At 49.6% G+C, this 11,047-nt stretch overlaps 1 long non-coding RNA gene across 1 annotated transcript; it reads left to right on the top strand.

The window, feature by feature from the left end:
- The first annotated feature begins 3,009 nt into the window (after nt 1–3,009).
- On the top strand, nt 3,010–10,325 carry LOC134148464 (uncharacterized). The gene is made up of 4 exons (XR_009960217.1): nt 3,010–4,030; nt 4,458–4,530; nt 7,293–7,396; nt 7,974–10,325. It is a non-coding gene; the product is annotated as an uncharacterized LOC134148464 (long non-coding RNA).
- Nucleotides 10,326–11,047: the final 722 nt, after the last annotated feature.

Genomic DNA, 11,047 nt, shown 5'->3' with positions numbered 1-11,047 from the left:
GCGCCGCGGCCGGGCAGGGCCGGCCCGGGGCAGCCCCGCGGAGCGGCGGCGGCGCGGCGCCGCGGGTGGGGGCCGCCGGCCCCGGCGCCCACGGGCGGGCCGCGCTGCGGGGCCCCAGACGCACCGCTGCCGCCTTCCCGGTCGGGGCGGCCCGTGCCCCCAGGCCTCTGTGCCTGCCCCGGCCTCAGCACGAGGCCTCGGCGGCCCGTCCGGGCTTGGCACGAGGCCGGAGCGGCCGGCCCCGCTTTGGCACAAAGGCTCGGCAGCCGAGCCGGCGGCAGGACGAGGCCTCGGTAGCCGACCCGGCGCTGGTGGGCCAGTGGCCTCCGCGCAGCCTGGCCCCACGCTGCCCCTGCGTTGTCTAGTGCTTGCTGCCACGGAGCAGTCCTCAGAGGGGGTTCCAATACCTTTTCCTTGTCTCCATCACCCAGTGGGTCGATTTGCTCTTTGGGATTACGCGGGCCTTTTATCTCCTGCTGCAAGTCTGTGTGTCACTTAGTTATGTCACTCGTTTGTGTGCCCCTATTTGTCTTCTCTGCTGTTCACCGCCCTTCCTTGTGTGTGCACAGCTGGCTGGGCACTTTGTGAGCGTGCTGCAGCCCTGGAGGATGTGCTTGAGGGTGGTATAGAGTTATGCAGGGCTCCCATGGGCTCATAAGCTACCTTGCCCGCTGGCTTTTACATTTGCAAGGAAGGGAACACCTTGCTGGAGTCATCTGCACACAGTGTAAATGCTCCCAGTCCTGTAGCTGGTTTTTCTCTGTACTGGGATAGTTTTAAAAGAGGCAATTAGTACTGCTTTTGGGCAGGTTTGGGAGAGACTCTTTGAAAGGTGTTGCTGAAATCCCCAAACATTCACTGCTATCTTTCTCCCTTGTTTTGTGGGACCTTGAAAGTTCTTGGAGCTGCCTCAAAGCAGGTTAGAGGTAATGATTCAGACATCTCTATCACTCCCACTGCCATCACTCAAGTTCACCCTTTGCTACTGTCTGAGAGAGTTCAAAAAAGGACTGGCCCTGGAGGCATGGGGAGTGGACAGGAGGACAAAAAAGGTGTTGTCCAGCTCTCCTGCCTAGGACTACCAGGGACAAAAAACAGTCCTCTTAGATCCTTGCTGACTGTCTAGCCCTCTGGGTCCCCATAGGGAATATCTGATCTCTGGGTTTAGAGCAGGAAATGTGTTTGCTTGGCCACTCTGCCTGTGAAAGGCTCTTCTGAAGCCACCCGTGTGCTCCTAGCCCTCCCTGTGCAGGGTGCTGATTTAGGGGAAGGAAAGGTGCACCTCTGATTCTGGAGATGCCAAAGTCTCTATTCACTCAACCTGGAGATGGATGCAGGCAATGCACAGCTCTGTTTTCTTGGTGCCTATTTCTATGGCAGAGGCCCTGGACTGTGTCAGCATCCCCTCAGTGGCCTGAGTTTAACCACAAATTGTTTCAAGAAATGTATGCAAACACAAAAACTTTGATCTCCAGCTGCCCGGGTTGGTATGCAGGGAGTGGGTAAGGCTTCCTGACATCCCGGATTGTATTACTAATTTATTTGTCTGTGATCGATTGTTTGTGTTTCGTTTTATAGGAACCATATTTAGGATGTAAATTCTTAGTATGTTAAACAGATGCAAGAAGAATGAGCCTGCTCGTGGTCATGCTTGGATGGTGCTTCGGTGCTTAGTTAGTGGGAATGTGAATTCAACAGGGGAAGCTGAGGCAGAAAAGAGAAAAACTGCCCGTCAGTCACACAGAATTGGCTACTGCGGGAATCAGGAACGTTGTCCTGACCTGGCCCAGTCAACAGCATGGCAAACGTGTTGGATGTGGGCACTGCTATAGCTGCAGATCTAAGCACCCTGGCCCGGCACTGCTCCACCATCTGCCACTCCAAGTCCTGGCCAGCCATAAGCACTAGCACTGACAGGCATCATGCCCACAGTAGAGCGGTGTGTTTGGTGTATCCCTGAGGCTTTTCTTGTAAGAGAAGCCAAATGGGAAGAAGCAAGGAGACAGTTTTCACAGGGCTCAGACTTTACGCTGTGAATTTACAGTTCTCTCGCTATTCTGGCTGTGCTCCGTGAATGTAGAGCAGTTCCTCCTTTCTTGCCTTGCTCTGAGCCAGGCAGCTGGGTCCCAGCAAGGAAAGTTTTTCTGCCTTTCTGTCTCTCTTTAGTGTCTTTCCTTTGAATAGCTGGTGTCTCTGCAAGCTCAGTGCCAAGCTGAGTGGCATCTGCTGGCGCCCTGGGGAAAAGGGGAGAGGCGTGGGAGCAGGCTGTGAAGCAGCAACAGGCAGTTTGGCTCTTAAGAAAGGGAGAGTTTTGAGGGGGATGTTCTGGAAACACGGTACTCACAGAGATGGGACGGTGCATGAGAACTGCTGACTTCTGCCAAGACATGTAACACAAAAGAAAGTGGATGGTATATTTGAAATTACAAATATTTCCCAGCAGAGTGAGTACAATTTAACAGCAGCAATAGTCCTTTGGTCGGCTAGGGGCTTGGATGCTCACCTTCTGCAGAGGACCTGAAGCAGAAGTCCTTTTTGCTTATGATCATCTACTGGGAGCCCTCTCAGCCATTGTCTGGCATCCTCCCTCCCTTCCTCCCTCCCTTTGCAGCTTGCTGAATTTAAAGAGGCTGCTTGCAGTTGAGCTCAGGGGCTGACACCCCAGCCCTGGGGTGTGGACAGCCTGGCACCTCTCTGCACAGGAGCTCTCTGCTTGCTTTCCAGCAGCCTCTGCTGAACTGGAGCCCAACGTGGAAACTTCATGATCGGGAGAAATCCTGGCTGTCGCTGATGTCACTGATACAGCATCCTCATGCATGGGTCTCCTTGATCAGCAACTGCTTCACTGCCTTCCAGTCCTAGCAATTTGTGGAGTGGTCATGGGTTTTTCCAAGTCCCTCTGGCCACAAGTATTAGCTCTTTTTCCATTCCCTTGAGTCTTTACAGTAAGGAGGGTGCTCATGAATGCCTAGGCAGAGGAACTGGAGTGATGTGGTGGTTTGGGCACAGGACTGTACATGCTAGTCAAAGCCGAGGAGGTCACATCTTTGCCACACTGAGTTGCATCCTCTCCAGGCTCTGTACAGATGTGAATGCAAAAGCACAGCAAGTCATCACTTTGGCTCCCCTGTGATCTTTTAACAGCCATTTTCTACAACATGATTCAGTAAAGTTTCAATAGGGTACAAAACATTAGGAGTAGGGCTGTTGTTTATGAGAGTTTGAGAATGTTTTTTGAAACAGAAAAGACCGAAGTGTAATATCCAGATGATTAAGTGCACCCATTTGCAGGGCAGCATGTTCAGCTGGACTCTCAAGCTTCATTCCTTTGTATCATTAGTTGTGGATGGTCCTTTGGGGCTAAGATCGGGTGCTGTCCCCCAGCAAGAACAACTCAGCAAGGAGGAGGATGGTGGGGACCCTTGCAAGGTCAGGGAGAGGCAGCTGGCAACACTGGGAGCAGGCTGGAGGGGGGCATACCTGCTCTTGTGTCCTGCAGATGTTCTGATCTCCCTTGTCTTCAGCTGAAGTGGAGGAAGGACTAAAAAGGGGTGAATTTCATCCTTCTATTTCACACCAAAATGATTGATGTCTCAATATGGTTTAGCACATAGTTTCTGTAATTCCTGGGTTTTGAGAAGATTGCTGGGGCCAAGGGGAGTGGGGCACTCAGAGAAGCTTGCCTTCAAACCTGATGTGTCACATGCACTGTGAGCGCTGTGGTCTCAGGGAAACTGTGTGCATGGCTGGGGGATTCCCTTCCAGGCATGACCCACCTCCCTTGCTCACCTTCCCCAACATACTCCCCATTTAGCTAAGTTTGAGGCATGATTTGTTGAGTTCTAGCTTTTGGACATTATCCCAGAGCCTTTCATTCCTTCAGTGTCAGCTCAACTGTGTCTCCTTTTCAGCATCGTGCTGTGAGTCATGGTAGGCACCAGCGACCAGGGCAGACTCCTCTCAGCAGCCCCCCTTCCAAATAGGTGTTAGGTGGAAGGTAACTCTGCAAGAGGAAGGTAGGAAACAGCAGGTGAGATTCTTCACTGCTATGGGGAGCAAAGAGGTGAAATAACTCTGTTTCAGTCAGTGGAGCAATTTCAGCTTGAAGCTGCTGTAAGGCACCACTGTGGCAGGTGGGACTAAGAGGGGGTGGGAGACGAGGTCGCTGGTGGGAGTGAAGGGGAAGAGGGGGAGGTGAGAGATAACAAACTGAATTTAAATGGATAAAGGCTGTCTGTCGAAAATCCTTTGTTTCCTGCCACCTCCCTGGTGTGATTTTCACAGCTTTATTCGCTGTGGCTCCAGGCTCACTCTTTTTCCCTGCAAAGTTAGCGTGGAGCCTTGCACCTCCTGGGCAGTTCTCTGAGCAGCTGGAGGAGGGCCCGGGAGCCAAAGCCCCAGGACAGAAAACCCCTTTTGATTTCTGCTCTCTGATGTCTTTGCTGTTCTCTATGCAGGTGACAGCCTCATGAATTGGTCTCTCCAGCATCAGTGCTCAGTGGGTAACAAATGGGAATGCATCCGCACCAGGTAAATCTCTCTTCTCATCCTCTCACTTTCTGAGATTCCACTTTTCTTTGGTCCTAGCATCTTGTTTTCCCCTGGGCAGCCAAAGTGGGTGTTTGTACAGGAGACAAGAGGAATACATAGTGCTGAGGGTCACATGTGGTGAACTGTCTGGATAGACACTAAGGCTCTGGGGTACTTCCCACTTGAACAGACCTTGAGTTACCTGGTTCTCCTCAGCTGGCAGCCCAAAGCACAGGCATGTGCTTGGAGAGAACTTGGAGTTAGTGGAAATTTGGATTAGGGCCTTTGGCACCTCACACTGTGCTGGCTGATCAGCCATTCCCAAAGTATTGGAGTGGCAGAAAGGCTGCATGTCCGTCTTTCTGGGTTAAAATCACATGTCATAGCAGGGTGCTGTGGTCTGGGCTCCTAGGTTCCCAGAGCCATTTGTCCCATTAATGACATAATTAAAGATTCTGCCTTCTACCAACATGGTGAGAAATAGGAGTGTTTCCAGTACATGTTTTTTTTATCTCTACTTTCAACTGAGTTTAATTTAGTTTTGGACAACCCTGCTAAGGTTTAACTCACTGTGATTCTGCAAAAGGCACTTTCCTGTGTCTCAGCTCAGTAATGGGAAGTGCATGTCTTTCCCCAACACACGTAAAGTCACTGTGCCGGGTGTTTGGCCCAGACTGGGACAGCACAAGGAAGAAAGTAGCCACTGTGGTGTCTCAGAGACCTGTTGTGAGCAGAAGTGTGCAAGTAATATCCTGATCTACTCACACTAGAACCTTGTTGGGAGCTGGTCCACAAGGATTTTTTCCTATATATCCTGGCAATCTGAAAAGTAAACTAGTATGTAAAATAATACATAGAAAAATATGTTGGTCAGCAAAATACTTTGCTTGTAAGCTCTTTTTTTAGCTTTTAAAAAACTTTTAAATGAAAATGGCTTAAATTATGCAGGCTATTCTGAATCCAGACATTATACCTTGAAAATGCCAAAATGAAATGCTTTGATTTTTTTTTCCAGACTTTTAAACTAGGTTGATATAACAGCCTGGGTGTGAATTTATGGAAAGTTTTGCTTGATTCACATTTATTTATTTTGCATTTATTTGGTTTCATCTTGAAAAAAACCTGCCTTAACTCTTAATTCTGGGAAGAATCTGGTGATGCAGAGATGGAAGAGGCTGGAATCTTCCCTGTATGCTGCCACGGCTTAATGAAGGGGCAGATTTGGAGCCCTGGGCTGAGTGTGGAGCTGGCAGGCGACTAATGGAAGGGCAGGCAGGGATGAGCTTCCCTCGTGGCATCACCATCTCCTCCAGCCTTGGTACCAGTGAGGTGTAGCGGCACTGTTACAAGATGCACAGCTGCCCTGGGAGTGGAGGAGGGCCAGGGTGCCATGCCTCGCGGGTCCTTATGCAGCCCTGGGCATGCAGCTTTTGTGTGGCTGTGGCTCCAGGCACTGCCAAAGCCACTTCTTCACGGCAGGGGTTCAGCCCAGGAGTGCTCTGTGCAGGAGCAGGTCAACTTGTCCCCATTAACCCCCCCGTGTGGCAGGCACTGCTGCTCATCTGATGCTGGGGCAGCTGCAAAGTAATGCAACCCTTCCCCTGCAGCCCTGCTGCAGCTGCATCCAGTGCTGGGATTTGCCCCTGAGCAAGCAGCTCCCTCTTCAGCCGTGGTCTGCGCAGGGCAAGGCAGGCTCCAGGCTTGGGGAGAGGAGGGCTGCAGTGTTTGTTGTCTAATCAGTTCCTACCTCCGTGCCAGGAGCGGAGCGCACACAAACAGTGCAGGGCTCCAGTGAGGAGCACTCACCAGATAAGCTAGGCAAGGAAAACACATCCATCTTCATGTCTCTTGGCCTGAGATGGAGTTTCATCTGCTGGCATTTTCCTGGCGTAAGCTCAGTGCACAACACAGCTCACCTCAGGAGCCAGACGCCTGGGAGCCAGCTCCCATTTCTGGCAGGACATGTCGGCCCCGACTTGTGCAGAGAACGATTGCGGTGCAAGGCGGGTGGTGGAGGCCTTGTTTGCACACCAAGAAGAGCCCTGACCCCGGGCTGAGTCCCCCATGGCAGTGTGGACCTGGTTGCATATTGCAAGCAACCATGTTCCTCACCTCGGCAAAAGGGCAAATCTCCCCTCCGGACTTTTGTTCCCTGCAATACGCCTAGTGGCAGAGCCTTTCTGAGCAGCCGTAAAGCTTAAGTAAGATCTTTCAGACAGCAGTTTGGACAGCAGAAATAACTGGGCTTTGGGAGATAAAGAATGAAAGTGTGAGAGAAGAGCAGAGACTTGACTCCAGCCTGTGGCCCAGTGTCTGATAAGGAGGTTGCTAGTGCTGTCTTGCAGTGCTCTCAACCTGCCAGATTTCCGCAAACAGAGCGTCCCAGTGAAACGCCCCCCACCCTTGCCTCTCTCTGATCCCCTCCAAAGCGGAGCTGAGATTGGAATGTCTCCTGGGATATTATTCCCTCTAGCCTGAGGGAGATTGTGTTAATAAAATCCATTGCGAGATATGAAGGCAATGGGGGAGGGAGGCAGGCAGTGCTAGTGAGACAAGGCTTTTATGAACAAGCTGTGGGTCTGCTGGAAATGTCCCATCCTGTCCTCTCTCCCTCCCCCTGTCCCCGGAGCTCAGCTGTGGAATTCAGGGTGTGGGCTGAGGCTTTCCTCATGCATGTTTCAGCTCAGAACAACCAAACTCCTCATCCCCCTTCCTCTTCCCCCTCCTCTGCAAACACTGCTGAGCTTTCCTCCTTGAAACAGGTATGACTCCCTGCCATGCCTTGCTGCACAGCCTTGCTGCTGCTGAGACCCTCCTCTCCCTCTGCATTGCACAGACATCATCCCAGAGTGTGCTTGGGCCCTTGGTAAGTGGACGGTGACAGTCCCTGGGATGTACAGGCCAGCTCAGCGAGCCAGGGCCATCGCTGGCCAGGGGCCTGCTGCTCTCCAGTGTACTCTCCACATCTGTAGGACCAGAGAGCAGTTGTGTTGGCCGATGCTAGATGAATGGAAATAGGCATCCATCCTGCATTGGAGCTGTGCTGTGGGCTCTGACTGAATGAACCCATGTGAAAGCAGTAAAAATGTGAGCTGAGAAGGAAGAATGACAGGAGAGCAGGCAAAATCCAAACCCTGTTGGGAGAGATAACTGGGGAGGGAGGGCATGGAGGTGTGGGCTTTGGTTGGTGTGAGTGATGTCTTGGCTCCCATGGGGATGTAAAGTGACTCTCAGAATCATTAGTTTATGTAGCAGAAATAAAATACCCTGCAATTTGGACCTCATGCTACTCTTAGACACTGTAGGGAAGAAAGTGTCTGTGACCACATTGCATAACCAAAATATGTGACAAAATATAGTGGCAAATGTCTCTGCAATAAATTGGCTGCCAGATTCTAGCAGAGCTCTAGTCCCAAGGCATTTTTTAACTTTCTCTTGGCCAGCAATTGCTGTACTCTGGGACTGCACTATCACAAACTCTACACATAAAAGCCTCAGATCCAGAGAAGCACCCAGAGACAAAACTGAAGACTCCAAAGAACAGTCTACGAGAAACACCACAAGAGCTTGCACAAGGTTGAGAATGAATCCAGCAGTATGTACACAGTCTCTGGTCTTTACAGAGAGCTGTGGTGTTCGCTCAACACCAGTTTTGCAAAGCCCAGACAAGTGTACAGTGTTCCTATGGAGGAGCGCATGGATGGCCTGTGCGCTGAGTTCAGTACTCTCTATGGTGGAGGCTGCAGCTAAAAGAAGAGTGTTTCAGCAAAAATCATGACAAGCCAGGGTGCACTCAGCCAGACTTTCCTATGCATCTGTAGGGGCTATTAACCCTCTGTGGGAAGAGAAGACACCACTAACAACTTCCACAGAAGAAAGAAAAGATGGACTCCATTATTTAATTGCCAACTGAGAACAGGCTGTTGGAAGCTGATGGGTTGGACAGCGTCAGGAGGGCAGAGGACAGCAATGCAGTCACTAAAACTCATTACACATTTTGGAGAGCTCTGAGACAAAGGACCTGAATCAGAGGTGGCTGTAAACTGTTTGTGTAGAGGCTGGACTATCTCACAACATCTTTCAGGCTGCCATACAGGCTATATCTTGCTTGAGAAGGAGAGATTGCAGGGAGGTAGCCTGTTACGGGCTGTAATATTGTAGTTCAAAGCAGTAGCTGTTCATGTGAGTTGGTGCTAACAGCTTCATGAAAGGTCACAGATGCCTCTGCCCTACACAAAATTCCATCCTCGCTTCATTATTTGCTCTTTTTACTACAGACTCCTCTGAGCTGTAAGCCCCCACGCAGAGCTCTGCTCGGGAAAACCGCCGAGAGCAGCTCCCTGGAGATGTGTGCTGTGTGTCTGCAACAGAGAGGAGGGAAATGAGACCAGCCAGGGAGCAGCTGCGGAAGAATGGAGGGAAATGGCCTTCGGGTAGATATTTGGATGAGAAGGAAATGCCAAGCCCTAAGCCCATCAACGGGACAGTGCAGGTAAAACAGGGAGCCCTCTCAAGGTGCGAGAGCCCTCCAGGGCCTGCTCAGCACCATATTCTCCTGCAAGGGGATAGGAGCTCGTTGCTTGAGACCCCATGAAACAGCCCGACAGATCCCATCCAGGGGAGAAGAGGCAGCGAGATGCAGCACCTTGTTGCTCAGATCACTCAGGTACAGACCAGGCAAACCTGCACTGGCTTTTTAATCATCACTGCTTACAGAAGGAATCTGCTGCTATGAGGAAAATAAAAACAAAAACTCTATGCTCCAGTTGGCCATCTTGTTTTGCATTTAGTAGGTGATTTCACAGAGCTCACAGTATTTGCACTGTAGTCCTGATGAGTTTATAATGGAGACATTTTTGAAGAAATAATTGCTTGAATAGGACTACGTGAGGAACTTCAGGACATGCAAGCCCTTCTTTAAGTTACAGCTAATGACAGTAGTCCTTAGCTGGCATCAAAACATGCAAGTATGCAAGCTCCATGGCTGGATTTGTGAATAAAAAGAGTGGCTGCTCTTCTGAGATGTGGTTGTTGCTGTGGAAGAAGAAATTTGGGGAACTGCTCACCCTACTGCCCTGTCTTTCCCCACTAGGTGATGAGGGCAAATCCCTCCTCCAAGGTTTGGTGTTCATGAATAAACAGTTAAACATTGAGTAGCTCCTCCTTTTCTTGACTCAAGAGCTATCCACGCAGCCTGCGTTAGCAGGTGGCTGGATAGCAGCTGGCAGGCAAAAGGCCAAACGAGGTTCCAGGAGAAATGAATCTAGCTCTCACATTTGGTACCTTCCTCCAGAAGATAGCTACCAGTGCAGGTTTAGGTAGAACAGGAATGTGGAGGAACCATGCAGCCAAGTGTACTTATACCTCCCAGGATCCATGAATGTGGCTGAAAGAACCCTCATCTGATAGGAAAGGACTCTTCAGAAACCCAGAGCAGACCTAGTTGATAGCTCAGATGTGCTCCAAAAATCAAGCCCCGGGGTTCAAATGGGAAACACTCATGACATGAATGGAGTCAAGTCAGGAAGAGCCTTCAGACCAAAAGCAGGCTATCATGAATGAGTTAAAATTCTTTCGTTTGCTTCATGAAATTTATTGAAAACTACACTGTTCATCTGCTGAAACTTCACAGCTGTTAAGATTGCCCTCAGGGCAAACCACATCCAAGAAATGGCATGCAGATCTTGGGAGCACAAGACTTGAAAGCTGAAACTTCACTCTGTAGTGCTGCCTTTGGTTACCTTGCAGTCACGTCTAACCATCTGTTTTTCAGTTAGACGATGCTTTTTTTTTTTTTTTTTTTTTTTTTTCCCCTCCTTTTTCTCATCTCTGACTCCTGCAGTGGAATCAACCTTGCAATACAATTATTTCATTTTGTAGCATTGTATTTCGGCTTAAAAGGGTAACAAAAAGTCTGTATGGGGAGAGTATGCTCAAAGCCTATGGCATTTAATGTGAGATACGTCAATGTGTCATGTGGCAATGGCTATGCCATCTAATACCGTCTATCTCTGACATTACCACTTTGTTTTGCCTTGGAGAAACTGGAGCTAAGGGAATAGTGCAGAAAAACGTGCCCATTTGTTCATCAGAAATCTGTGAATTCCTTTTAGTGGTAGCAGCTTACCTGATTTTTTTTTCTGTGTCAATCTGCAAACTTTTGCTTGCAAAAACCTTTAAAGGATTGAAAAAAAAATAGTGCCTGCATAGTTACATCATAGTTGAAATCTCCCCATGGACTTGGGAGACTGAAACCAACCCCTAGCACAAACAAAATTAAGACTAGCCAGAGCTCAAAGATTAAAATAAAAGCAGGACATGAGAAACCCACTGGCTGCAATGTATTTAGTCATAAATAATTCATGGTATAATTCTGAGTAACAAACACACTGGTAAGAACGGGAGGTTTTGTTTCTTTTTTTGGAGGATCATCACAAACAAAAATATTGGCTAATTCATCAGACGCTTTCTTTTGCTTTGAATAGTTTGCCCAGATCCCCAGGCAACCATCCCATGC

The sequence above is a fragment of the Rhea pennata genome, chromosome 17 (assembly GCF_028389875.1).
Source record: "Rhea pennata isolate bPtePen1 chromosome 17, bPtePen1.pri, whole genome shotgun sequence".
In the NCBI taxonomy this organism is placed as follows: Eukaryota; Metazoa; Chordata; class Aves; order Rheiformes; family Rheidae; genus Rhea; species Rhea pennata.
Note: the sequence above shows the minus strand (reverse complement) of the source record. Positions and strands in the feature narration are given on the sequence as shown.